Below are 26,865 nucleotides of genomic sequence, written 5' to 3'. Positions count from 1 at the left end.
AACACTGCAATCTACTCGCAGAGTAGTTAAAAACTGGCAGTGATCTCCTCACCTTTTTAGGGGTTCAGGTCAAAGTTGTTGAACTTTTTTAGGGAGGAGGAAAGCCTCGGTTTTTGGGGTGTGGGGAAAACAACTTGGGCTTTTTTTAAGGCGTGCCAAAGTTGTTGAGCTTCTTTGGAGGGGAGCCAGTGATATGCCAGTGATCCACCACAGACGTCCAGTGATCTGCCGGTAGATCACGATCTACCTGTTGGGCGTGCCTGAACAGCAGCATGTCACCAGCAGCAGAAGAAGAACAGCAAGGCCTAAATCAGTGTATATCACCAAGAAACAACGCCTGTGGCACCCAGGGGGGCTGCTGCAGCTCAGTGAAAGAGCACTTGGTTTGCATGCAAATGGTCCCAGGATGGATCCCGGGCAGCCCAGACAGAGCTGGGAATGTCCTCTGCCTGAAACCCTGGAGAACCATTGCTGCCAGCCATTGTAGAAAATACTGGAACAGATAGGCCAATGGAAGCTTCCTGTTTTTGCAAGGTGAGGGGAAGTCCTGCTGTGTGCTTTATTGAGAAGAACTTTTTGTCAAATTCAGGACTCATCAATGCTTTGGTATTTTTCTTCTCCCAAGTAAGGTTGAGGGATGTTAGGCCATAAAACAGCCAAATGACAGCATGGTTTGAAAATCATATAGATTTTAATGAGGATCACAGCAGCATTTTAAACAAAGCAAAAATAAAAATAAAAAATCACAGCAACAGCAACAAAAAGTTCCTCAGACTACACTAAATTAGCCCCAGAGGTGATTTTTGGCCCACACCAAAAGGCTGGTAAAGAAGACAGGTAGATCCACTCTCCATATCTCACAAGCTGTTTCTTTGCTTTTGGTCCAAGCTGGAAGTACTGCTGGAAGCACAATAAGAGTCTGACAGGATCAGACCAAATGCCCCCCACCCATGTATTCTGTGTCCACCAGTAGCCATTTTAGAAGCTTCCAGAAAGCAGAAAACAGGAGGCATGGAGATAACAGCTCTCTCCTCATTGTTTGCCTCCAGTACCTGGTATTCAAAAGCAAACTGCCATCTAGTTATCATGAGTGGTAGCCATCTCCACCTGGAATTTGTCTAAGCTATCTTTCAAAGCTATCTTAACCTATTCATTCTTAAGGAAATCAGCCCTGAGTGCTCACAGGAAGGACAGATCCTGAAGCTAAGGCTCCAATACTTTGGCCACCTCATGAGAAGAGAAGACTCCCTGAAAAAGACCCTGATGTTGGGAAAGATGGAGGGCACAAGGAGAAGGGGACGACAGAGGACGAGATGGTTGGATAGTGTTCTCAAAGCTACCAGCATGAGTTTGACCAAACTGTGGGAGGCAGTGGAAGACAGGAGTGCCTGGAGTGCTCTGGTCCATGGGGTCACGAAGAGTCAGACACAACTAAACAACAACAACAAGATAGTGGCCATCATCACATGTTTGGGGGAGCAAATTTCAAACACCGTCTGGTGACATTGTACTTTTTTGTGTCCATCCAGCATTGCTGCCAATTTATTCCATTGGATAAGCTTGAGTTGTAGGAGGGGTGTTTTGAGGGAGGGAGGGAGGAGGTCTCTTTCTTCATCTTTTTGACACTGTCCCCAGTTTGCTTGCCAGGAGCAGCATGGGAATTTTGCAGCAGGGCCACCAAAAGCTACTTCATGCCAACAAAGGGCAACTTTCCTGCCTCCTCTCTGTGCTTCAAAGATATTCAAGCCCAGCTGTACCCCTCTCCAATTAACCTGAGCCAACAAAATGAGTTCAAAGATCTCATTCAGGTACTTAAACAGCCGCCTTATATTTGAGCTCCGATTCTGCTCAAAGCATGACTGGGCTACCCTTGAGAAATGAGAGTCCCTTCCACATGCTCTGCCTCCTTTTTTGTATTTCCCCCTTCTCTTTCTCTCTTGGCAACAAATCAAAAACACGACACCCTCATTTGTTAATAATAATTACACAAAAGAAATTTTAAAAGGCATTTCTCTCTTGATATTTCAAATCGTCTCTCTTTTTAAAAAGTCCCATAATTATAAAGCCTCTCCCTTGTCCTCCCCCGCCTCCACATTCCCTCGGGACACTTCAGAGAGTTATTCCCACCCACTGGCTTTTTTTGTCTTTAGACTCTAAGTTTAGAGCGAGGTTCTGACAGGCTCCCAGTGACTCTGGAAAAGCAATGGTATCAGATGGCTCCTTATAAGGGACTCCAAGAAAGGCAGGAAGGTGGAAGGTCAAACACAAGAAATCTTTCTGACTTGAGAAGGAACCAACAAGGTGCTAATTGGTCTGAGGAGGAGCCAGCAAGTCCAAAGCACAAAGCGGGGAGAAACAGCCTCTGGAACAAACACTCTGAAAAAGCAAAACTTTGAGGATAGCCACAGTCTCCAGAGCTGGCAAGAGACATAAAAGGCAGTGCAACCTCATTGCGGGCTCATTGATATGCAGAGGAGATTGGCAGAGGGCTTTGGAAGATGAAAGAGGGACACAGCTGCCTTGGGATAAGGACAGTTTCCAAACACCCAGTTTCATGGCCAGTCTCCACCCAAGGGATGATGTAGCCAACAGGAGGTGGCAGGTTTCAGAGTTGCCATTTTTCAGGATTCTCACTCAAAGTCTAGTATCTAAAGGTGTTTCATTAGCCTTCCAGCTGCTAGATCTCTGATCTGTTGAGCTGTCATTAAAGAAGCAAGTCTCCTGGTTTTGTAGCAGGAAGGAAGACGTGACAGAGCATGGAGTCCACATCTTTTGACACCAGTCGACACTCCCCACCCCTCTTGAAAGAGTTACTATACCCTCCAACTTTTAGCAGAGGAAAACTGGAAGAGAAGGAGCACCAGACCAAGAACGCTTAGCTGATTACATACTTTTGTTATTGTTATATATATTTTTAATATGCTGCCTTTCATCCAATGGATGCCCTTAAACTGGCTCACAAAGTAACATGCAAATGGAAAATGCAAATGAAACTTTAGAAAATTCAAGACAACTTCTTAACCCTAAAAAACCCCCATAAAATAAAATAAAAAGTTGTAAATACAACTTTGATTAACACAACGAGAAACAGTATTATGGAGAGAAGATTGCACATGGGTGAAGGGAAGCAATGGGTCGGAGGGAGGAAGGCATAGGGCAATACTTGGAAAATTGTTAAGGATACATAGGTGATTTAAGAGGCTAAGAACAAGGAGTTAAAAGAAGAAGACGAACATTAAAGATAGAAAAACAAGGGAATTTGAGAAGAATTTGGTACAAATGAAAATATGTGAGCCATATTTTTGCTTGTATTCTGGTTTATTTTGGATGTAAAGTCTTCTGTTGAAAGGACTGTACATAATAAAATAAAAATAAAATAAAATAACACTGATGTTGGGAAAGATTGAGGGCACAAGGAGAAGGAGACGACAGAGGACGAGATGGTTGGACAGTGTTCTTAAAGCTACCAGCATGAGTTTGACCAAACTGTAGGAGGCAGTGGAAAACAGGAGTGCCTGGCGTGCTCTGGTCCATGGGGTCTCGAAGAGTCAGACATGACTAAACGACTAAACAACAACAACAAAATAAAATGAGCAGGAATTCCCACATGCCTCGAAAGGACTGGTCCAGGACATGTTGCTGATCGAGGCAAAGCAGAATATGTCCTCCACATTCTCCTCCTTTGCCTCAATGCCACCACCTGTCCTACAGTGACTAGAGGTGGCCTGGGGAAACCCCAGCAGGCCGATGGAGACCGGAGAGGAACAGGTGGCAGGGGTAGGGCAGAGGAGGTGGAGAAGGAAAAGATGAACAACAAGTACAGGAGGCAGTGATCTGCTCCTCAGGGTGTGGATCTGTCCCCAGCCTGCTACATGAGGCAGGCTGGTCCTGCACCTTGACTGCTCCATTGGGCAAGTGGTACAGTTGGGTCCAGAGGAAGAGTTAAGCAAATAGACAATCTGGCCCAATCTGTAATCAGCACTAGGGTGGAAACAGTTGGAAGAACTCCAGTGTCTGTGTGTGTGTGTGTGTGCGCACATACATGAGACATCTTCCAAAGCAACTACTCTATTCCAAACCTTAAAATGGAAAGCGTAATGCTGGTGGTCGACAAAGGAGGTTTAAAGACTCTCTCAAGGCAAATCTTTTAAAAATGTAGTACAGTGGTACATACACTTCAGGTTACAGACTCCTCTAACTCAGAAATAGTGCTTCAGGTTAAGAACTTTGCTTCAGGATGAGAACAGAAATTGTGCTCCGGCGGCACGGCAGCAGCAGGAGGCCCCATTAGCTAAAGTGGTGCTTCAGGTTAAGAACAGTTTCAGGTTAAGTACGGACCTCTGGAACGAATTAAGTACTTAACCCGAGGTACCACTGTATAAACACCGACAACTGGGAAACACTTGCCTGCAGGCGCTCCAATTGAAGAACAGCCTTTACCAAAGGTGTCATGGATTTTGAAGGCACACAAACTCAGGACGAAAGGGAGAAATGTGCTAAGAGGAAGGCACACTTGGCAAACCCTCACTGTGACCAACTCCCACCCAGAAACCTATGTCCCCACTGTGGAAAGACGTGCGGATCCAGAATTGGCCTCCACAATCACTTATGGACTCACTGTTAAAACCATGTTCATTGAAGACAATCTTACTCAGCTATGAGGGATTGCCAAAGAAGCAGCAGCAGCATACATACAAGGGACAGTGGCCTACAGGGATGAGAAATAGGGCTTGCCCCAGGTAAATAGGGCCAGCAGTAGGGTAGAAGTTACTGATTTCTCTGTGCTAAAGGCAGCGGTCAGTAATCCATATCCTGTAGGTGGGGATGCTTCCGATGAAAGAGCCACATTTCTGTGGGTCTGTTCCTTATTTTGATGGCAGCTGTTTCTATTCTTGCAGATCCTATTAACTGCACTCGTAATTCAAGAGAGAAATCATGCAGAGATCTCACATCTGTATTGTGATAGGAATTTTATGGTTTTAGATATATAGTAATGTTCATAACTGCACATACATAGATCAGTACAGGAAGGCAAACCAAGAACCATTTTGATTCCTAAACTGACCAAATCCTTTCTCTGCAAGGTTAAAATTGGAAAAGCCTCCCCATTGTCTCTTCCTTTAATCTGTGTTTGAATAAGGTGTGAGCCTGTGACCTGGCCCAGGAAATAAGTATTTTAGCATTACAAAAGAATGGCCAGGCTCCCCAGAAAAATCCAATCAAGTAACCTGCTAGACAGGAGATAAACAAGGAGAAGAGAAAAACAACATTTAAATTTCTGTGATGTAGGTGGGATGTATCTGAGGGGTGGTCTTAGGTTACACCCCTTCTGTGATGTATGCATAATGTTTCTGGGGGTGGTCCTGATCTAGAGAAGGGGAATTTTAAAAGTCTTTATAAGGCCTTGCAGGCCATTGTTCTGGGTCCTCTTCCTCTCCTGCGTGTGAGGGGAGTACCCTGTTGCAACAGATCAATAAAGATCAAGCTTACTAGCTGCTTTGCTTCTCAATATTCTCTGGTTGGCCTCTGTTATTTTCTCCTACCAATAGGGAACCTATGTAAGGACTCTATATGGGCTCTTGGATACCCCATAAGGGAAAAGGGCAGATTTTTATTTACAACAGATGGCGACCACGCACGAAGGGACTTTTGGTTACCCGGATTCTGGAAACGAGGAAGGACTGGTTATCCAGCGCGCACCAGGCAGTTTGCCAGGAGGAATAGCCAGTCTTCCATCGGTCCCAGGGTCTGGCAATAACTTGGAGTTCAGCGGGGCTAACCAGAGGAAGCAAATCTTGATCAGGCCGGCCTTAAACAATCAGTCAAGACATCGTGGGATCACCAGGAACAGAGCATGCGGAAGTGAGTATTAAGTAGGAAACACGGGTAGTGGGTTGGGGTCTCTAAACCACAGCAACCAAAATTCTTTAATTCTTCCTTTCCCCTTCAAAAAAAAAAAAAATTCTACTTTCTCTCCTCCTTTCTGTCCCCTCAATCTCAACACCAGCCCTAGCCCTTCGGAGTAGGCCCAGGCAAAAGTTGTGTGTGACTTCTTTCATTTCCCTTCTACAGTCTATATGCCGACCTATTCCTTCGGAGTTTTGCCCAGAAAAAGGTCGTGCTTTTTCTTCTGTACTGAAAACTATAACTCCCAGGTGTAGCCGCACCTCTGCCATGGCGATCTTTGTTAGAGATGACCTGTGAGCAGAGAAAGCAAGGGCACCTGATTCCTTTCCTTCTTTGTCATTTCTGAGTCCCAATCTGGCACTGCGCTACGCAAGCGTCCAGTAGGGAACTCTCAGGTTAGATTGTAAGAGGCAGGAGGTTGCTGTGGGCTCCCTGGCTGAGTAATGACCAAAGGGGGGGGTTGAGATCGCTGACCGCACTGTTAGCTTAGTAGCCAGGAAAGGCCAACAGCTGTACCAGCCTAGTAAGTCAGGCCAGACGAACGGCGGTGTGTCACAGTACAAATTCTCGGAGTTGTCCAAATTGAGTGTACTGTGGGTTATTTATTGTGTTTCCTGAAAAGTGGGGATAAAACCCTGACTGCAGTATAAAAGTAAAAGCTAGCGCTATTAAAATTGAAAATGGGTGCACCTCAGTCAAAAGAAAAATAGTCCCCAGACCCCTGGCGTGAAAGAAGCCCAGTTGGTGCTTACTTCCCGCCTGGACTCTGACAGTCCCCTTCAATTTGTGTTTAAGAAATGTTTTTCCTGTGTTTAAATTGTACTTAGGTAACATCCAGCAGCTGCTTATCTTAAATGTGCCATCTAAAATAAAAATGCAAGCTTGCTCCAAATTCTAAATCTAAGGAAGCCATGTTGAGCCTTATCAATCTTAAAGCAAGACAAAATGGAGAATGGAGTGTGCAAATGTTTGTTATTTGAGAGAGGCTCTAAAAGAGTTTTCCTCCCAAGTGGTAAAATCCTGCATACGTGCTACTTGTGTTCTGAAAGGGGAATTACCCCACCGCCTTCCTCTAGTTTAAGTGAGGAGGGCGATTTAAGTCTAATGGTAAATGTTTTGTTGTAACTTTTGAGTTTGCAAGTACACCTGTGTTCCAGTCTAAGTTAACCTAATGTTTCTGCTGCAAAAGCCTAGTTGAGCCAACTGCTCTCTCAAGCTAAAATGCAGTGTATGTATTTCATTAAGCATATGCCTATGAAAGTATGGTGTTCCTTCTAAGAAAAATATCTGAGTCCAGTTTTAACTTTGATCTGGTTGGACAGAAGAGTTATTGTAAGGCTCCTGGTATCAGTCTCTATAAGACGTCCTGGCCTCTTTTCTTAGAAAATGCCCCCCCTTGTTTCATTCTGTCTCTTTCAGGGTTTTTTCCCCTTCTCCTTCTTATTCTGTGCCAGGTAAATTTACTTCCGAGTAAGCTTCCTTTAAAGGAAACTGCAAGGGGGGGGCATAGATTAGGCAGGCTTACTATTCCTCTGCAAGTTCAGGAAAAATTGTCACTTTTGTATTCCTTTTAAATCAAATCTATGGCTGTTTTAACTATACTTTATAAGAGATCCTCTCCCTATCTTAGGAAAAATGTTCACTTCAGTCTTTAAAGATAATTTATCTAGGAACTTTCACTCTTTAGTCTAAGGAAGTAAACTCTCACTCAAACTAGCTTCAAGATCTGCTAAAAGAATTGGGTACTTTTATTTTCCTCTTCCTTAGTACATGATAGGCGCATGGCGTGTGGTCTCTTCCCCAGTTGTGTCTGTGTACATAAGTATGTGTGTGTCTCTCTGGTAGTACAAATCTTGCTATGAACCCTGTATTTTAGGGTTGGACTAGATGACCCCAGGTCCCTTTCAACTTTCCCAATTTGTAGCTGATGAGTTGAAATCCAGCCCAGATTTGCTCCTTGTTTTTAAAGGTGAGAGGTGAATGTGTGTGTTTCTGGTAGTACAAATCTTGCTATGAAACCTGTATTTTAGGGTTGGACTAGATGACCCCAGGTCCCTTTCAACTTTCCCAATTTGTGGCTGATGAGTTGAAATTCAGCCCAGATTTGCTCTTTGTTTTTTTAAAAGGTGTGAGGTGAAGCCATGATGTTTGAAGCAGAACTGGTGATATCAGGCAGTTGAGTGATTACAGTATTTATCATTTTGTCTACTATTAAAAAAAAAATCAAACTTAAAAGTCTATTCAAAGTTTAAGCACATAAAAATTCATATAGTCAAGTAGAATGCGCCTTGACCAATCCTGTAAATAAAGGGGCAGTAAAATTTGTCTGCAAATGGTAAGGCTGAAATGACTGAGAATGTTAAAAAATCCTATGAATTCTAACGCTCTGGCCATTTTTACTCATAAATAAGAGAGCGGTTGATTGTTCCGTGAATGGCCAGAGGGATATTAGCCCTTTCCTGTACATAAAGGAAGCTTGGGCTGAATGGTGAATACTTGAATTGCTGAGTTTCTCTTTTTTGTTTTAAAATCTAACCCTATTTTTAAAATCTACTCCTTACCTTTCCCTTCCTTATTCTAATTGAGCCAAAAGATGCAACATTTTCAATGGTATAAAAGGTTTGCTGAGACATGAACTCTGCACATGCACAGAGGCTAGATCAGCTTACAAAAGAGAGAGAGAGAGAGAGAAAGGAGGGGGGGGAGAGAGAAGGTTTGGAGAGCCTGAAACCTATACAAATTTCTTTATGTAAAACTTTGAACCATTGAGGGAAATCACCCTTAATGTCTTGCCCCAGGGGCTAACAAAAGGTTCGCCTCCCAATGGAATTTAAATTTTATAAGTTTTTGTTTTTGTTTTTGTTTTTGTTTTGGTGTGTGTGTGTGTATATGCCTATGCATTTTAGGAACAGCACTTCCTGACAGACTCTCACATGAAATAATTTTCCCTTTTAACAGAGTGTCCTTTCTTTTCTCCCACAGCACAAATGATAATGAGGGGATGCAAACAGTGATTTAAATACTCTATAAAAAGTAATTGCATTTGTTTCTCTTTTGTCTTTCTTCCCTAAAAGCCAAACAGCAACTTTCTTTCTGTTCTGTGAAACAAGTCTGAATCCCTGCTGTATTAGTGACCTCTATCTCTTTGTGCCTTTGACATTTTTTTTAAAGTTACAAATAATCTGTTTTCATTTATTTAATCAGTTTCTCCATGATGTCTATGAAGTTAATCGAAGCACAACCAAACATTGTTTGTGGAATGGTACTTGTTTACCTTTGGCCTGAGCATTTCTTACTAATTCTGTCATTTTGGCTAGTGCAAGGTACCTGCACAACTTTAAAATTGCCATTCATTTTTATTGGTATTAACTCATTTCCCAGTATTCCGCTATTAACATTACAGCTGATGTCACATCAAGAAACACTTTTATTTTCATTTGGGATGTTAGAATGCCAAAACAGATTACTTCAGGTTACTTATTAATTGTGTGTCTTAGCATTTATTTATTTTTGGTTCCTCATAGCTCATTTTGTGTGTTTGTGTTTTACTTTGGGGACATGTTCATCACATGTTGAAAGTCAGTCTCATGAAGTTCTTTTATTGGATAGCACATGGTGAATTTTAAGTTTTCCCCATTGTTTTCCCATTTTTTTTCCAGTCCAGTAGTAATATGTGTGGTTTTGATAATATCTTTGTACTATTTAATAATAGTTATTTTCTGAATCTGATGTCTTTGTGTCAAGTCTGTTTTCATCTAACTGGTAATCTAATTTTTTGCTTTCTTTTGTATTTTTTAACCTTTGTATTTTTTTTTCAGTCTAGTAGTAATCTGCGTGGTTTTGATAATATATTTAATAATAGGTCTTTTCTGAATCTGATGTTTTTGTGTCAAGTTTGTTTTCATCTAACTGGTAATCTAATTTTTTGCTTTCCTTTTATTTTTTAACCTTTCTTGTATTTTTACAGTTCTCTTTCTCTACATGTGGAGTAATTTTTTATTTGATAATATGAAAAGAACAACAACAACAAAAATTAAGTGAAGGAAGCAAACAAACTTAGCAGATAATAACAGTAATTATGTGGAAATGTGATAATAATATTGAAATAAATAAAATGCTTAATATGCTAAGATTTGTTATTATTTGCAGCTTCCCATGGAAACTGGAGGACATCCTTTTTGCCTTTTACCTCTTTCTTGTCTAACTGTGTTTTTAAGTCTCCCCAAAACCCTGCCCCCTTACAGGATATCACTTCTACAGATGTACAATGATGAAAAGCAGCAACAACCCCTTCGCCATCACAAGACCTGCAACGCCAGAGTTTTCAAAGTGCCCACAGCTATCTCTTTCAAAGGATATAGACTGCCGGGGGGGGGGAGTGGACCTGACAAAGGGGGGAGGAGTTGAATTGCAAGGACATTTTTTCACTTGAACCTTAAGACTGTGCTCCAGGATTCAAAAGATACATACGTAAAAGATCACAATTGTGTCAAGATATGTAACAGATATTTAATTATTATTTTTTTGTATTATGTGTTATTATGTAAGAATGTTGAAATGTGTCTGACAGTGTGATTTCCACAAAGGGGGGCAATTTATTGTGCTTAACTGTTTTTATATTTAATGTCTTATTGCTTACACACCAATGGAGAATTCTCATGCATTTTATACTTTCTAATAGCTCACACTATTGTGTAGTCCAATGTTTAGATCAATTTATAACCACATTGTTCCACCTGGCACTCTGCCAACTTTCCCTATCCATTTTAATATGTGTTAAACCTCTTTTTGCCAATGACAAACTTCTGGATCCATAAAACACCAGGTACATGAAGGTGGATATGCTTTGGTTTAGCAGGAATGATTCCTTATAGACTTAAATTGACTTATTTGGACAACTGCCCTTGTTAAGAATGGTTTTCTTTTAACAGATTGGTTTGAAGACTTGAGAACCATGGGGCAAGATAAATTCAAATTGGACTCAGTTTGAATTGGGCAAGTGTATCCAGGCTGCAATTAGCTTTTTGGTCCTTTAAGTGCAAGTGAGCAACTTCTCATGAGCCCAAGACCACAGCCTATAATAAAATCCCATAGCTAAAGGCCAAGGCGAAGACCTCTCCCTCACGAGATGCCCAAAACCTGTGCCAGCTATGGTGAATGCCAGGCGACATGGTTAAATGAAAGCCCTGAGGGGATTCAACAGACAAGATGTGTTGCTGTAGCACTATGTCAGTGTGAGACCACAGAAGAGCTACCTTGACACCTGAGAACACTAAAATGGCGGGGGGGGGGAAGCAAACTGCACTTTTCAGTCATTAGTGGACCTTACCTTCCTGCTAGGTGTAAAGCATAGAACACTATTGAGTAAATGGTCTCTCCCAAAGTGTTAGAATGCCACAAGTAATTTAGTAGCAAAACGCAACATGTGTTATTTTTATGATATATTTATACAAACACATCCATTTACAACATACGATGTTATTATTTGTGGGGCAAAAATTTTTTAAGAAAAATTCTAGCCCCAAAGGGGGGAAATTGTGATAGGAATTTTATGGTTTTAGATATATAGTAATGTTCATAACTGCACATACATAGATCAGTACAGGAAGGCAAACCAAGAACCATTTTGATTCCTAAACTGACCAAATCCTTTCTCTGCAAGGTTAAAATTGGAAAAGCCTCCCCATTGTCTCTTCCTTTAATCTGTGTTTGAATAAGGTGTGAGCCTGTGACCTGGCCCAGGAAATAAGTATTTTAGCATTACAAAAGAATGGCCAGGCTCCCCAGAAAAATCCAATCAAGTAACCTGCTAGACAGGAGATAAACAAGGAGAAGAGAAAAACAACATTTAAATTTCTGTGATGTAGGTGGGATGTATCTGAGGGGTGGTCTTAGGTTACACCCCTTCTGTGATGTATGCATAATGTTTCTGGGGGTGGTCCTGATCTAGAGAAGGGGAATTTTAAAAGTCTTTATAAGGCCTTGCAGGCCATTGTTCTGGGTCCTCTTCCTCTCCTGCGTGTGAGGGGGGTACCCTGTTGCAACAGATCAATAAAGATCAAGCTTACTAGCTGCTTTGCTTCTCAATATTCTCTGGTTGGCCTCTGTTATTTTCTCCTACCAATAGGGAACCTATGTAAGGACTCTATATGGGCTCTTGGATACCCCATAAGGGAAAAGGGCATATTTTTATTTACAACAGTATGCAGCACCATTTAGCTCCATGGAGGGAAGAGAGCCACACATACCAAAAAATGAGTATGTACACAGATCTGTACAATGGCTGTGTACACTGTATGTACCCTGAATAGGGCCATGCGATAAATCTCTCTATCGTTGAATACCAGTATTGAAATAACATCATGATAAGTGTTTCAACAAGGCAATATACCGGGTAAACAAAAGGTGGAGACTTGACAGCTTCCCAGGGGGTAGCTCAGTTGGATCGATACTTTACATATACTTTGCAGATAATTTGCAGACACCGGGTGTCTCCTGATAAGAAATGAGGATAAGCCCTCTCGCAAACCAGCAAACTCTTTCAGCTTCATAGGTATCTTTCCATTTAGTATCTGAAGAAGTGTGCATGCACACGAAAGCTTATACCAAGAACTAACTTAGTTGGTCTTTAAGGTGCTACAGGAAGGAATTTTTTTTTATTTTTTCCATTTAGAGCTCAGCTAATTATGCAGAGCCTGCTAATAATCCAGGAGGAACTGCCCATGGCTAGACAATCAAAGATCCAGAGGCAAACAAAGAGTAAACAAATAATGTAAACGAAGAACTGGAAAGCACTTATTTCTTCTCTCACACTCACCCCCTCCAGTGAAAAAAAGAGGGGGGGTGAATTTTTTTATTATTATTTTCTGGTGGTTTTTATGTTGTTGGTTCCCCCTAAATAGCTTTCCTCTATATCAAAAAGGGTTAAAAAAGACTTTTTAAGGATCTATCTTTTTGCTTGCTTGCTTGCCCTTCCTTCCTCCCTTTGATAAAAAGGGAGAGATTGGTTGGATGAGGGCTGGGGGCTTCGGGGGGGGGATGGAGGCGAGAAGTTTTAGCTAGCTGCCATGCTATGGGCGGCATTTAGAAGGCAATTGGGCCGGATCCGGCCCCTGGGCCTTAGCTTGCCTACCCATGCTCTATAGCCATGGTGTGGCTTTATTTCCCCCCTCATCCCACCCATCCCTTTGCATGCCCCCCTCCAGCTACTCTCCAATATTAACTCCAGACATATGGTGGAGCTTGAAATCTCTTCCTCGCCACCCTCCCCTTTCCCTGTTTCTCAAACGAACTCCTTCAAGAAACGAATCTTTCCTTTGCTGCTACACAAACACTGAAATTTCACAGGATCTCCCCGGGGATGAGACTCTGCCGAGTGAGCACAAGCCGCTTTCATGTCTCCAAGTGTATTTAATGTAGGGGACTCTCCGCAGTTCAAGGACATTCATATTTTTCAAGATGGGGGGAAAGAAGTAAAAAAAAAAAAAGTATATATGGTTTGAAACAAAGTTTTGATCCCTAAAAGAAACAGACTCTTAAACAGACCTGATTGATAAAACATCACACTTCTGCCGATTAAAGCTGGAGGCTCAGAAGTTTTCGGGAAGAAAGCAGCCATTGATTTTGGTGCAGAGTTTCCATTACATTGCTGGAATAAGAGTTGGCTGTGGCTTTAAATATTTATGATTTAGAGGGGCGGGGGCAGCAACTTGTTGGTGGGGGGCAGAGGAGTGGGAACGGTAAGAAAGGAGGCTGCTCTTGCTGATCCCACCAACCAGGGCATCCATTTTACAGAAACAGATTGGCCGCTTTGATGGCTTTGGAACCTGGTGGGATTTCCAGAACAAAACGGACCTTTGATCGATTTTGGCCTTCACTGCACCCAGGGCAAATGCAAGCATGCTCCAAAGGAGCTCTGTGCGTTCCCAGAATGCATCTTGCCTGGGGAGCAATGCAGGCACTGTGTTGTCTGGGCTCTTCTTCCTCTGCTTTGCGAATTGTGCTCCAAAATGGTGGCCGACTTGTGGGGAGTATAAGAGAGTTCATTCCCCTGCCTGCCTGTTGGAATGCCTGGAGACTGGGTGGGATGTGGGCATTGTTGCTAACACAGTCCCTGATTGGTAGGGTTTCCAGGGAAACGGGTAGGTGAAATATCTCTTTGTTATGAATTTTGCATTTTCAAGACTTTCCCCTCCACTCCTGGGTGGAAGAGGCATAGAATAAGGGAGCAGCTCTGCAATGGATAAAGGAGCAGCTCTGTTGAGCAATATCCCACTCACCCAGTGAGTAGGCAACTGGGGTACTCTGGGGTAGGCAACTGGGGTACTCTAGATGATGCTGGACTATGTCGCCTAGAATCCTTGACCACCGGCCACATCAGTTGCTGGTACAGATGGGAGTTGTAGTCCAACAACACTGGGAAATCACAACTGTAGATACCCCAGAGTACCAAACTGTCCTGCTGCAACAAGCGGTTGTGATGACTAATAAGACTGCCACGCATATCCCAAAAATGGTGGTGTGCCATATATTATTTTATCATTACTACCTGCCCTGGAGGCCAGGTGGGAAAATGGAAAGCAATCACTGCAAGACATTTTTAAAAAGTCCCAAAGCCCATAATCAAAGACTAATCCTAAAAGCTTTCTTTTAACATTTTATTATGCTTCCAGAGCTGTTTTTTTCCTTTCATCTAAGACTCTGCCATTTAGTTATTCTAGGATTATGGAAGCCATCAGGCTATGAAAGAAAGCAAAAAGATTCAATTAATGAGCACGTAAGCAGGTGTCACCCCCCCAATCTATCCTTCCTTCCTTCTATAATTTTTTTTCTGAGTTAATTTGGAAGGCAGAGTCTATAACATTAGCTCTTTGGCAGGCTGGGATGCTCATTTTCCTTCTTAAATCAATCTTTTTTTCCTAAATGATGTTGAGATCCAATTTGCATAGATACATTTAACTATTGTCCAGGGTGCTCACATGTGTAAGGGAAAGTGTCTGAAAATGAGCAAATGCTCATAAACTTACTCTTTTATGCTTTAGCGCCTTATTGCTATGCAGAGGTTCTTTCACAGTGGTCTAAGAGCATTTGATTCCCTCCTTCCCTCAGTCATTTTGCACACTACACTCTGCAGGTGATGGAACTGTGGAGTGGAAACATTACTCATAGTAGGTGACCACCCCTTCCTCCCAGGAATTAAATTTATCTCTCCTTTGATCAATGCTAACAAAGAGTCTTGCAGCACCTTAAAGACTAATCCGAAATTTACACTGGCACAGGGTTTCATGAATGGAAGTCCAACAGATGTATTGGATGAAGTTGTACTCTAGTCCACTAAGGTGCATGAAATAATAAAAAGAGAAAATGTTGGTTCATAAGAAAAAAAAGAAAAAGTGAACTAACTATACTATAACTGTGTGTCATGTTGTAAAAGTATGGCTCCATCATAGATTATGGGGTTGATGATATTTGGTTGTATATAAAAAATGTAGTTTGGACTTCTTTTTTAACGTATTTTTTACTAAAGATTTCTTGGTTTACAAAAGTATGTGCAATGCCTCTTTTTTCAAGTTACATTTTCTACAGATCAGTTTCATTTGTTGAGGCATTAGTGTTACATTAGGAAGAAAAGGGGGGAAGAGGTGGAGGGGACATGATGAGTTGGGGTGGGGTTAGGTGGCAATGTTTCTATTTTACTTATTGTTTGTGTGGGGTTTTGTGTCAGCATCACTTGTGCAGGTTCTCTTTACTATTCGCTTGTGTTCCTTTGGTGGTGAGAGAGGTTGGGTTGATCTAGGGCAGGCATGGCCAAACTTGGCCCTCCAGATGTTCTGGGACTACAACTCCCATCATCCCTGACCACTGGTCCAGTTAGCTAGGGATGATGGGAGTCGGAGTCCCAAAACATCTGGAGGGCAAAGTTTGGCCATGCCTGACCTAGGGTGTGGTTAACTTTTGAGACGATCAAGAACTCAGCTTCACATTGCCTCTTCCTAGGTCGTGATCCACTTTCCACCTTAGTCCCAAACCTGTCAAGCCTCTTTTTCAGTCACAGGGGTACCTACCTGAATCTAGGGCTGGTTCTGTAAAGTAAGAGCTCCTCTGAGTTTGCTCCCAATCACAGTCTCCCATAACACTGGAACTTGGGAACATCCAATGAAGCTGAGGCTTAGAAGAGTCAAGATGGACAAAAACAAGTTCTTCACACAACACACATAGTTAAACGATGGGATTTGCTCCTGCAGGAGTCAGTGATAGCCACCAACTTTGTTGGCTTTAAAAGAGGATTAGACATATTAATGAAGGAGAATCCTGAAGGAGCATCTCCACCCCCATCGTTCTGCCCGGACACTGAGGTCCAGCGCCGAGGGCCTTCTGGCGGTTCCCTCACTGCGAGAAGCCAAGTTACAGGGAACCAGGCAGAGGGCCTTCTCGGTAGTGGCACCCACCCTGTGGAACGCCCTCCCACCAGATGTCAAAGAGAAGAACAACTACCAGACTTTTAGAAGACATCTGAAGGCAGCCCTCTTTAGGGAAGCTTTTAATGTTTAACAGACCATTGTATTTTAATACTCTGTTGGAAGCCGCCCAGAGTGGCTGGGGAAACCCAGCCAGATGGGCGGGGTATAAATAATAAATTCTATTCTGTTCTATTCTTATCAGTGGCTACTAACTGCAGTGGCTATGTTCTACCTCTGAATATGAATTATACAGGGATGTCAGTGGGACGAGTGCTCTTGTGCTCAGGTCCTATTTTTGGACTTCCCATAGGTATCTGGTTGCTGCTGTGATAATTGGGTGCTGGACCAGGTGGTCCACTGCCTCTTTTTACATCCTTCTAGCTCCATCCTTCACAAATTCCCAAGAGGAGTTCAACATGATGCACCATCATGGTAGAAGGAACTGCTTTGGGTGTTGTTTGTAGACTGAAGGATATACATTGAAACAAGCAAAAAAACTTTTAAATTCCAGTGTTGGGTTTTCTTTATCTTAAGGTGGTCAGTGGTGCTACTCAGAGGTGTATGTTTGCAGTTTGACCTACTTAGCTGCACACCTGTGTTCTCCTGACTATTTGACTAATTAAAAGGGGAGTTACTTTCTGCACCAGATGCAGGAAGGGATGTGATAGGATAATTGATTATTTGAAAACTGCATTTAAGTTGATTAAATGTTTTGTATGCTGCTGGTGAGGAGGAGTGGCGGCTTGCAGCTTTTGACTGTTATGTTTTTGAAAATAAAAAGAAGCAAAGATATTGAGGACAGCCTTTTATTTCTTCGCCCCAGTCACTGCGCACACTCTGTGTCGGTGTTAAAGTCCAACACCCAGAACATTTGAAGGGTGGGGAAATGAGAGGCACAAGTGGGGGTTACTGAGGTGGGCGCTAATTTGTTTCTTTCACCATGTCCAGGAATTGTGCCGCATCTGAGGCATTTCAGGGAAAGCAAAATGAGGGCTGCATAAATTTGCATGTCCCTGCCTCAGCCCTGCTGGCGAAACATAGGAGATGAAGTGGGGGAGGGGAGCCAAAGGTAGATTGAGTGTCAAAATGACATGCTAGTGAACACCTAATGGGGAAAAAACGGATTTTGCCAAGCACAACACTAGCCGAATGAGGCTTCTGGCGAAAAAATAAAAGAGGAATCTCCATCATGTCCCATCTGGTTCTTCCAGAGCAGAAGATATGACTTTACCAGGGTCAACCAATCCAGAGGCCTGTCTCTCAGTGCAGGCCATTGTCATAAATTATTCACTGATTGTTGAATAAAGCAATGGCCCTTTAAGAACTGCAGGGAGCAGAGCCAAAGAACCACAAGGCTAACCAAATTTTATAAGGTCTCCGAAGGCTTTGGCACATCATTGAAGCAGCAGCTCCTCTTGCCATAAGGGTCCTTTGCCAAAGGCCAAGTAAGGGGAATTTGTGAGCCCTGAGGAAGTGGTGCTGATTGGGCCATGAAGGTTGTTAGATGTTCCCCACACTGATTGGCTGGCATGAAATGCAAGTATTTAAGTTCCATTGCTGAAGAATGTCAGCATTGTGGGTGTTCCTTCTGTTGGAATTCTGCTTGGGTCAGAGGAATGTGCCACAGCGTAGGCACCGGCAGATATTCCTGTCGACCTCCCCGCGTCTCCACTCTGCTGATAAGCAGGCGAGGCCCCGGCGATTCATCTCAGATGTGTGAGAGGAACACACCGATCACCCTCTCTCCCCTTTGGTGTCCCCCAGAGAGGGGAAAGAAGCAGACAGAAAACTATTTACATCTTTTATTTCTGTCTCTCATATCAGTACAGAGAAACACGTCTGCACTCGACAACAGCAAGAAGAAACTCCACCCATGTACTTCCAGTACAGGTCATATGACACACACACTGAGCTAACATCCGGTGCTCAGTTCAGATTGGACTGCCCCTTTGTTTCCATGGCAACAGTCACAAACATCCTGTCTGGCTTTCCAGCCACAAGCAGCTGACTGAGCTGCTGGAGCCTTTGCTTGCTGCAGCATTGGTGCTTTATGGTAACATACTCCCCCTAAAGTATCAATGCGTGCTGCGAGCAAAGCGTCATCCAGAGAAGAAAACAAACAGTTGTTATACTTATAACATTCCCCTGTTGTTTCAGTTCCACCCTCGGAACCACCCGCCACTGGTTTAACCAATGTACCTCTCTGGTTGTGTGACTTCGCATTTCCTTGGTTAACAACTCTCTGTTGTGCCTTTGTCTCTGACTCAGACACAGCTTCAATCTGTCCTTGATCGTTTACAACAGCAACATATGCAAGGTTAGCAAACTCTTTTGAATACCTCTTGGGTGGTACACCCTTCGTTGCTCTCTCAGACCTTCGTAAGAGCTGCTGCTCTTCTCTGCTTTCTGGTTCAGCCTCTGAACTCTCTGGAGAACCAGTACTAAGCTTAAACAGTGGTTTATCCTCCTTTTCTGAGGGTCTAGTCATTATTTGAGATTTCCTCTCAATGACTGTGACAACTGAGCTGTCTGAGCTATCAGTGTCATCATCATCAGTACCACTGAACTCAATAAGATCAAACTCATCATCATCATCATCAGAATCATCTGTGGAAAATGTGTGAACAATCACTCTTTCCCGTTCAGGAGCACTCTCTAGAAACTTTGTGAGAATCACCTGACCAGATTCAGACAAAATTACTCTGTAGAGACCTTTTTCATAACCCACAAAGATGCCTCTGGCATTCTTTACCCCACTTGGAGCTTCTGTTCTCACATGAGACCCGAAAACCTTGAAATAGGCAACAGAAGGTTTTCTATTAAACAGCTTCTCAAAAGGAGAACATCCCAACTCTGTTGAGACTTTTCTCAACCACACATGAAGATAGGACGCTAGAGATTCGGCCCAATAATCATGTGGCAAATGTGAACTCAGCAATTGCGCATGCATCCCCTTTTGCAATTCTTTGTTCACCCTAACACAGACACATTTCTTCCATGCTTCTTCGGAACTAGCAAGTTTGTGTCTTATCCCTTTTCCATCCAGGAACCTTTGGAAATCCTGTAAAAGAAAAACTGGCTTGTCATCTGTGAAAAGACAATCAATGTTAGCATCATGCATACTTTTAACCTTGTCACAAAACTCTTGAAACTTTTCTAAAGTTTCCTGCGGTTTCTTCATCATATAAACCCAAGAATAATTAGTGTAACAATCAACACACACAAGGTAATATTTTGCACCGCCCCTAGATGGTTCTAGAGGACCAATCACATCAGCATACACCCGCTGAAAAGCTCTGTGGACTTTCTTGGACACCTTCCTGGTGCTCACTCTGGTCACACCTGCAAGAGAAATTTCGTTAGAATCAGAAGTATTACATTTCATGTAATCACTTTGATCAAAAGTCAACAAATACAGTCCATCTTTCTCTTTGGCAGTAAGAAACAGTTCTCCATCTTTGTAGATCCTGCATCTTTTAGCATCATAGTACAGTTTTAGTCCCTTCTTTGCAATCTGCGAAGCACTCAGCAGACTAAATTTCAGTTCTGGAACCAGGTAAACATCGCTTATAGTCAAGTTCAGACTCTCAAGATACACAGTTCCAATCCCGGTCGCTTCCAGTTCTTGACCGTTGGCTTGTTTCACAGTGAAGCTTTGCTTCTTCAACGTCGAAAACAGTCCTCTGTGTGGGCAGAGATGCTTCGTGGCGCCGGTGTCGATTATGAATGCGTTCCCAACATCTGGCGTGGTTCCTTTCGCCACCATCACCTTTGCAGGTTTCACCTGGCTGTTGGTACGGCTTTTGCTTGACGCCTCAGGCTTCGTAGAGCTGTTCTTGGCTCCTTTTGACTGTCGCGGCTTCCTACAGTTTCGCTGTAGATGCCCAGTCTGTCCACAATCATAGCATTGGACGGCACTCAATGCTACGGCATGCTCTCCAGTAGCATCACCAGTGGGAAGATTTGAACTCTGTTCTTGCCTCCCTCTGTCTTTCACTTCCAGTGCAGCAAGTCTGTCGTGTTCGTTCAGGACGACGGCACACACTCTTTCCGCGGTTAGCTGAGCCGCCGGTAGGGAACCAAGCTGACTGGCAACAACCTTATAGGTGCGACTAAGGCTGTTTATCATCATGAAGCAAAATACTTCCTCCTGTAGACGGAAATTGCGTTCCACCATCTGTTGACGCAGAAACTTCATCTCTGTCAGGTGCGCTTGAACATCTCCATCAGGCGCTAATCTCAGATTGGTCAACTTCTCAAAATACAGCAACGCTGAAGAACCGGCATCTCTCTGATGCGTTGTACGCAGCGCGTTCCAAACCTCTTGCGCAAATTCCAAATGCTGTATATGCACAAGCTGCTCATCTGAGACACACAGAACTATAGCAGTCCTAGCCTTCACATTCTGTGACTCCCAAGCACGTGTTGGTGCTGCTGGGATGGGATTCTCAATCACCCCAAACAGTCTCTGATTCTGCAGCAGGGCCTTCATCTTTACAGACCAAGATGAATAATTGTCATTGGTCAGGAGGGGTGGAGAAGGCAAGCCTCCCCCCTTCTTGGCATCCATTTTGAGTCCTTGCATTGACTCTAAAAGACAAGCCTCTAAAATCCAATAGCTGGCTTGTTTACACTCTTGACACCTGGCAACTCTGACACTGGCTGCGTTGGAAAGTCCCTTTCAGCAGTTCGTGAGGACCTAGTCATAACAAAACTTTGTTTACGCCTCTCTGAGGCATAGTCTGACTGTCCAGCCCTCTCGAGTAGCTTTCCATTTCTCCTCTCTGAGGCACAGCCTTCTGAAGGACGTTGCTTAGCAACAGCGCATTCCTTTCCTCGGACAGGAAACCACAAAAATGCCTGGTATGCTGGCCTCTTCTAAGTTGGAGCTGTTTTCCCACACTCGCTCTCCGTGAAGCAGAGAATGAATCAATCTGCATTCACTCTTCTAAGCTCTTAAAAGTCTCATACCTTGAGCATCGGCTTGGCTGTCAGCTTCTTCTGGTCAGCTTCTGGCTGCAGAGAATCAGCCTCTCAAATCAGGCTTCCATTGAGCAGAGGAGGACAATTCACCAGCCTCTCATGCAGATGTCCGATGGATCGAAGAAAACAGCAACCATCCGAAGGCTGCCACTGTTGGAATTCTGCTTGGGTCAGAGGAATGTGCCACAGCGTAGGCACCGGCAGATATTCCTGTCGACCTCCCCGCGTCTCCACTCTGCTGATAAGCAGGCGAGGCCCCGGCGATTCATCTCAGATGTGTGAGAGGAACACACCGATCACCCTCTCTCCCCTTTGGTGTCCCCCAGAGAGGGGAAAGAAGCAGACAGAAAACTATTTACATCTTTTATTTCTGTCTCTCATATCAGTACAGAGAAACACGTCTGCACTCGACAACAGCAAGAAGAAACTCCACCCATGTACTTCCAGTACAGGTCATATGACACACACACTGAGCTAACATCCGGTGCTCAGTTCAGATTGGACTGCCCCTTTGTTTCCATGGCAACAGTCACAAACATCCTGTCTGGCTTTCCAGCCACAAGCAGCTGACTGAGCTGCTGGAGCCTTTGCTTGCTGCAGCATTGGTGCTTTATGGTAACACCTTCTAACAACCTGAAGGCACACACTAACTCCCAACCCCCAATCTTCTTTGTGTTAGCCTCTCTGGCTCTGATGTTGGGGGTTTGGTGCCAGGAAGGAGGCAAGCTGCACTTTCTGCCTTCCCCAGGGCTGGGGCCAAGAGAGAGAGAGAGAGCAATTTGAATTTGGCTAATGCTTATTTTTCATCCCAACTTGGCAGCTGGAGGAAGAGCCAGTTAGAAATTGAAATGGAGTGGGGAATATCAGATTTGGCAGGTAGGAGAGGTTAGGACAGCTTGCTGAACTCTCATTGCTTTGACATCATGGCGTGAGAGAGAGAGAGAGCTGGATGGCATAGCTGGGTGGATGCTCAACGACTGTCATTTTCCTTCGGGCATGGTTGCTGGCTTTGCCAACAGTGGCATCAGGATAATACAGGTTCTCCTCCATCATCACCCTCATTTGCTTATTTAAATGTTACGGCAATTTTAAAATATGCACAGCGATGGTATTAAGTCTGTGGCCTATTCCAATCCAGCCATTGTGGCTTGTCTGTGCATCATCCTTGCAAGTGAGAAGCCATGGTCCTGATCTGATTCTACCCTGGTTCTGCTCTATTAGCTTTGCCTGGACCTTGCAGACCAAGAATCACGAACCATTCTGCTCACACTTACTTCCATTTTACCTACTAGAACCTAGACCTCAGGAACATGGCTCTACTGCACAGGCCACTATGCCACTTGCCCCAACTTCATCTCGCCTCCTGGGATGATCAGAGGACAGTGTCAGAGACTGGCAGGAGCCCAAGGAGTGGGGGGGGGGTGATGATGTGTGGGCCAAGGAGACAGGTTGGGAGGAGGATGATTCTGGGGAAGGGGACCAGGAGCAGGAGACCATGCAGCCAGAGACAGGGGTGCAGGGGGCAAGAGAAGAGCTACAGAAGGTTCCAGGGCCAGGAGAACCTATGGAGCTCCAGGAGAGAGGGCGGGGCTTGAAGCAAAAGAAATAGCTAGAGCAACCTCTAAAGTGGAGCCATTAGTTGCTTGAGCACACCACATCATCCATGGAGTGTTAAGAAGATATTGGGGTGTGAAGCTAGACTGTTGCCCCAACTGTCTGAGATGTGGTACAGGTTTGCAGTCAGGCGTCCTGGCCAACAAGACCTCAGAATGGGGAAGGGTACACTCAAGGTCCCTCCCCAGTGACTGTAGTGGACGGTCAGTTTCACACAATGCATCCTGGTGCTGAGCCATTTAGGGCTTTGAAGGCCTTCAATCTTATGCCTGCCAAGAAGGCTTGGACTTAGGCTCTGTAAGAATTATATTTACCTGTCTTCAGAGGGAGTCCTTCCCTTGTGTTTCTGCATGAGTCACTGATATGGGCATGCCTCTCATACTGAGAGGCGACAGGCACATCCTATATTGAAGGCAGATCAATCGGCTGAATTACCTGCAATATCCAATGGCAGACGATTAGAAGGAAGGGCAGGTCAGAGCAGCAAAGTACTCAGAGAGGCATCAGATAGCCTCTTCTAAGGCCTTGGAAAGCCTGTGTAAGTATTTATTTCCTCGGCCTACCATTACCTCTCCAAAAGAGAATGGTTTGAGAATGGCTGTCCTAATAAGATCAGGGTGGTCTGGGAGCCCACCCACAGCCCTGGCAGTCTTTGACGTGATCATCAGGTGCTTTCTCGCGAGGGTGGCTGTTCTTTCATGCAGAGGAGAGCTGAAGCATCAAATCAATGAAGCGTTCAGATGGAGAGAAAGCTGAGCTGGGCGCCGCATGTGATTTATGATTTCACAGGCTGTCTGAAATGCTGTGATCGAGTTTCTTATTGTAATGGTCTCTCGGTGAGCAGTATCCAATTAGGTGACCCCCCCGGGTCTCTCCTATCGATTTCGTGCAGGGTGGGGAGAATTGGCCCATTGTTTTCTCATTACTCTTCTTTCTCTGGTAGTTGCGCTATCTTCACAGGGATGAGATGATGCTTTGCGAGGCACTGCAGGTGACCCCACAAGGAGTCAGAGAGAAAGTGCAGGAGGCTTCGGGATCTGGGAGAGGATAACTCATTGTCTGGCAGGAGTGGAAGTAATCACTGCAGCGGGGGTGGGGGTGAGGAGGCAATACAAATGCCATCTTGCCATCTTCCTTCCTGGGTTTCTTTTTCATTATTATTATTTAATTATGTGACTCTCAATTAGCAAAGCTGTGTTTATCTGGCCAAGGATGCAGGGGCAAGAAGAACCAAAGCTGTTGGGTCTTTGTAGCCAAGACCATCATGGGAATACTCTCCCATGAGTTCTCTGAAGACACAAAGCTAGTGGAGACACATGTTGGTGAAGCTTTGGATTCTGCCATCTGTGGTTTCCAACAAATGCTATTCACAAACATTCTTTCTCCAGTTGTGGAGGCAGAACATAGTCATCATGGCTAGTAGCCATTGATGGCTTTACCCTCTGTAAATTTATTCAATCCTTGTCAAAGCCACCTGAATTGATGGCTACCACTGCCTCCATAGTTTAACTATGTGCTGTGTAAAGTGGTACTTTCTTTAATTTGTCCCGAATCTTCCAGCATTCAGCTACATTGAATGTCCATTCAATGTGTTATATGTGATGGAGAAAAACATGCTTTTTTCTGTCCACTTTCTCCATGCCATGCATAATATTATACACTTATATCATGTCACCTGCTACTCTCCTTTTCTCTAAAGTAAGGAGTCCACAATGCTTCCACTTGAAAGTAACTTCAGGTCAAGCTTTCAGAACTCATTCAGATGGGCCTTTAGCTCCCTAACAATTAATCAACGAAGACAATAATAACCAGTGCTATTTTTCTAGGAAAAGAGTTGCCGGAACTCAGCATGAACACCTCTCTCATTCTCTACAAATAGCACCCACCTGAGAGGTGCCGGAACAGAGTTCCAGCAAGTTCCAGCTGGAAAAGTGCCTTATAATAATGTAGGGTTAAAAGATACTGGGATGCACCTCCTTAACAACAATACTGTTGCTAGAATCAGTACTGCACCATTGTTGTTCTATAGAGCCCTGCAAAGAATTCTAATTGCCATCCCTGACCTCCTGCAGGGGAGTAAAGGAAAGCCTTTCCCTAATTAGGGAACCAAATGTTCATCGTAGGCTTTCCTGAATGCACTTTCTGTACATTTCGAACCATATGCTGTGGTGGTGGAAGGAAGTGGAAGGGGGATATTAAGTAAGACTTCAGAAGCCATCGCAGGTTGATTAAATAATCATGGACTACCCACTGCTGCTTAGTACAGAACAAACATGTAATAAAAAAACAAGGCTGCAATTGATTCACATAATTCCTTACAGGAAAGGTTTTCTATCAGGCTCGTGTCTGAAAAACTAAAAAGGGAAAAGGGGGTTTCCAGGGAGGAGAGCCTGAATGAGATGGGTGCAGAAGGACCAGTGGCATAGCGTGGGTTGTCAGCACCCGGGGCAAGGCAAGTAATTTGCGCCCCCTAACCCCCTAACCTGCCGCCGCTGCCAGCTTCTTCTTGCTGCTGCCTGGTCTGGTCTGGTGTGGTTCTCTCCCGCGCTCAGCGCTGCGCTGGGCGGCTGCTGCACTGTCCCTCCCCCAGATAGTCCCTCGCTCTCTCTCCGCACCGCACGCCTGGCACCCACCCCCTCCACAGTGGGCAGCGACCCAGCGGCTCGGATCAGATTTGCACAGCCAGCACTGCAGTGAGAGAGAGTGAGTGAGCCAGGTAGGGGCAGAGAGCCGCGAGTGCGAGTGCGCCCCCCCAGATGTTGCGCCCAGTGCGGCCGCCACCCCCCTGGACCCCCCACACTACGCCACTGAGAAGGACACTTATCACTACTGGTCCTGTGGAGTTGCTCACAAGCAGGTCAGTTGTTGCAAAGCCACAGAGAGCTCCTAATGAGCCACTTGCTCCAAAAAGGGCAAGATGTGAACAGAGCCCCTTTGATTATCTGCCAGCAGCCCACCTTTCCAAGACTCTGGCACCCCTTTGAAGAACTAGGGCCTCTTAAATGGTGAACCTTCTGGTCTGAATATGGGTAGTTCTCCTACGCTCCTTGGCCTGGGGAGACCCGTGGTGCTCTCTGAGTTTTTGGATTGGTGGGGTACTGGGGGGTATAGAAGGCAACTTCTAGTGGCTGAGGTCCCTTCACCCCCCCCATAAAATATTTGAGGGGTCTGCCCCCCAAAGTTGATGGGCATTGCCAATCAAATGTTCTGCATGTGCCACATCTTGTGGCTGATTATGTGGGGTGGGGCTTACCTGCCCCCCTATATTTTATTCAAGTTGGCACCCCTGATCTCAGAAAGGCACCTGTGAGGATGCAGAATTGAGACTGTAGCCTCTGTCTTGGAGTCCTGGTAACTGCTAGGCTCTGAGGTCGTGATACATCTGTCCAGCCAATCCAGCACCATCATTCCTTTGGTGGTGACCATCCTCATTCCTAGGATGGTGGTGACCATCCTCATTCCTAGGATGGTGGTGACCACCATCCTCATTCCTAGGATGGTGGTGACCACCATCCTAGGACCAATCAACTTCCCTGGATCAAATCTGACACTTTAAAAGGTTTTGCTTTTGCCATTTCACCTGAAGTGCAAGTTGCTTAAACCAAGGATGCAGAGAACCAGCATGATTAGGGTACTTTGCGCACCACAAAATTCTTAAAGCGAGATGGGACAGTCAAACAAGATCACTCCAAGTTGAGCTATGTGTGCTCTTTTGTCAATGCTGCCTAATGCCAAGTCATGGTAAGTCCAGCATATGGGAGAGCTATATCCTTTCTCCTTCTCTCCAAGTCACAAAGATCCAGAGTAGAACTTTGCAGCAGCTGCTTTCTCTGCAGCAGAAGCTTTTTCCTTCCCAGTTGATCTGTGTCCTTCTTGAACTGAGGTGCTCCAAACTGAGAAT

The 26,865-nt window shown here is 44.4% G+C and overlaps 1 long non-coding RNA gene across 1 annotated transcript in view; it reads right to left on the bottom strand.

Annotated features, from left to right (window-relative positions):
* LOC308574723 overlaps positions 1 to 26,333 on the bottom strand; it is a 37,608-nt gene extending 11,275 nt beyond the window's left edge. The window contains exon 1 of the long non-coding RNA XR_014002573.1: positions 26,269 to 26,333. This is a non-coding gene — a long non-coding RNA (uncharacterized lncRNA). The remainder of the gene's footprint in view (positions 1 to 26,268) is intronic.
* Between the last annotated feature and the right edge of the window lie 532 nt (positions 26,334 to 26,865).

The sequence above is a fragment of the Podarcis bocagei genome, assembly GCF_964188305.1.
Source record: "Podarcis bocagei genome assembly, chromosome: 15".
In the NCBI taxonomy this organism is placed as follows: domain Eukaryota; kingdom Metazoa; phylum Chordata; class Lepidosauria; order Squamata; family Lacertidae; genus Podarcis; species Podarcis bocagei.
This window is presented reverse-complemented; position numbering and strand designations above follow the sequence as displayed.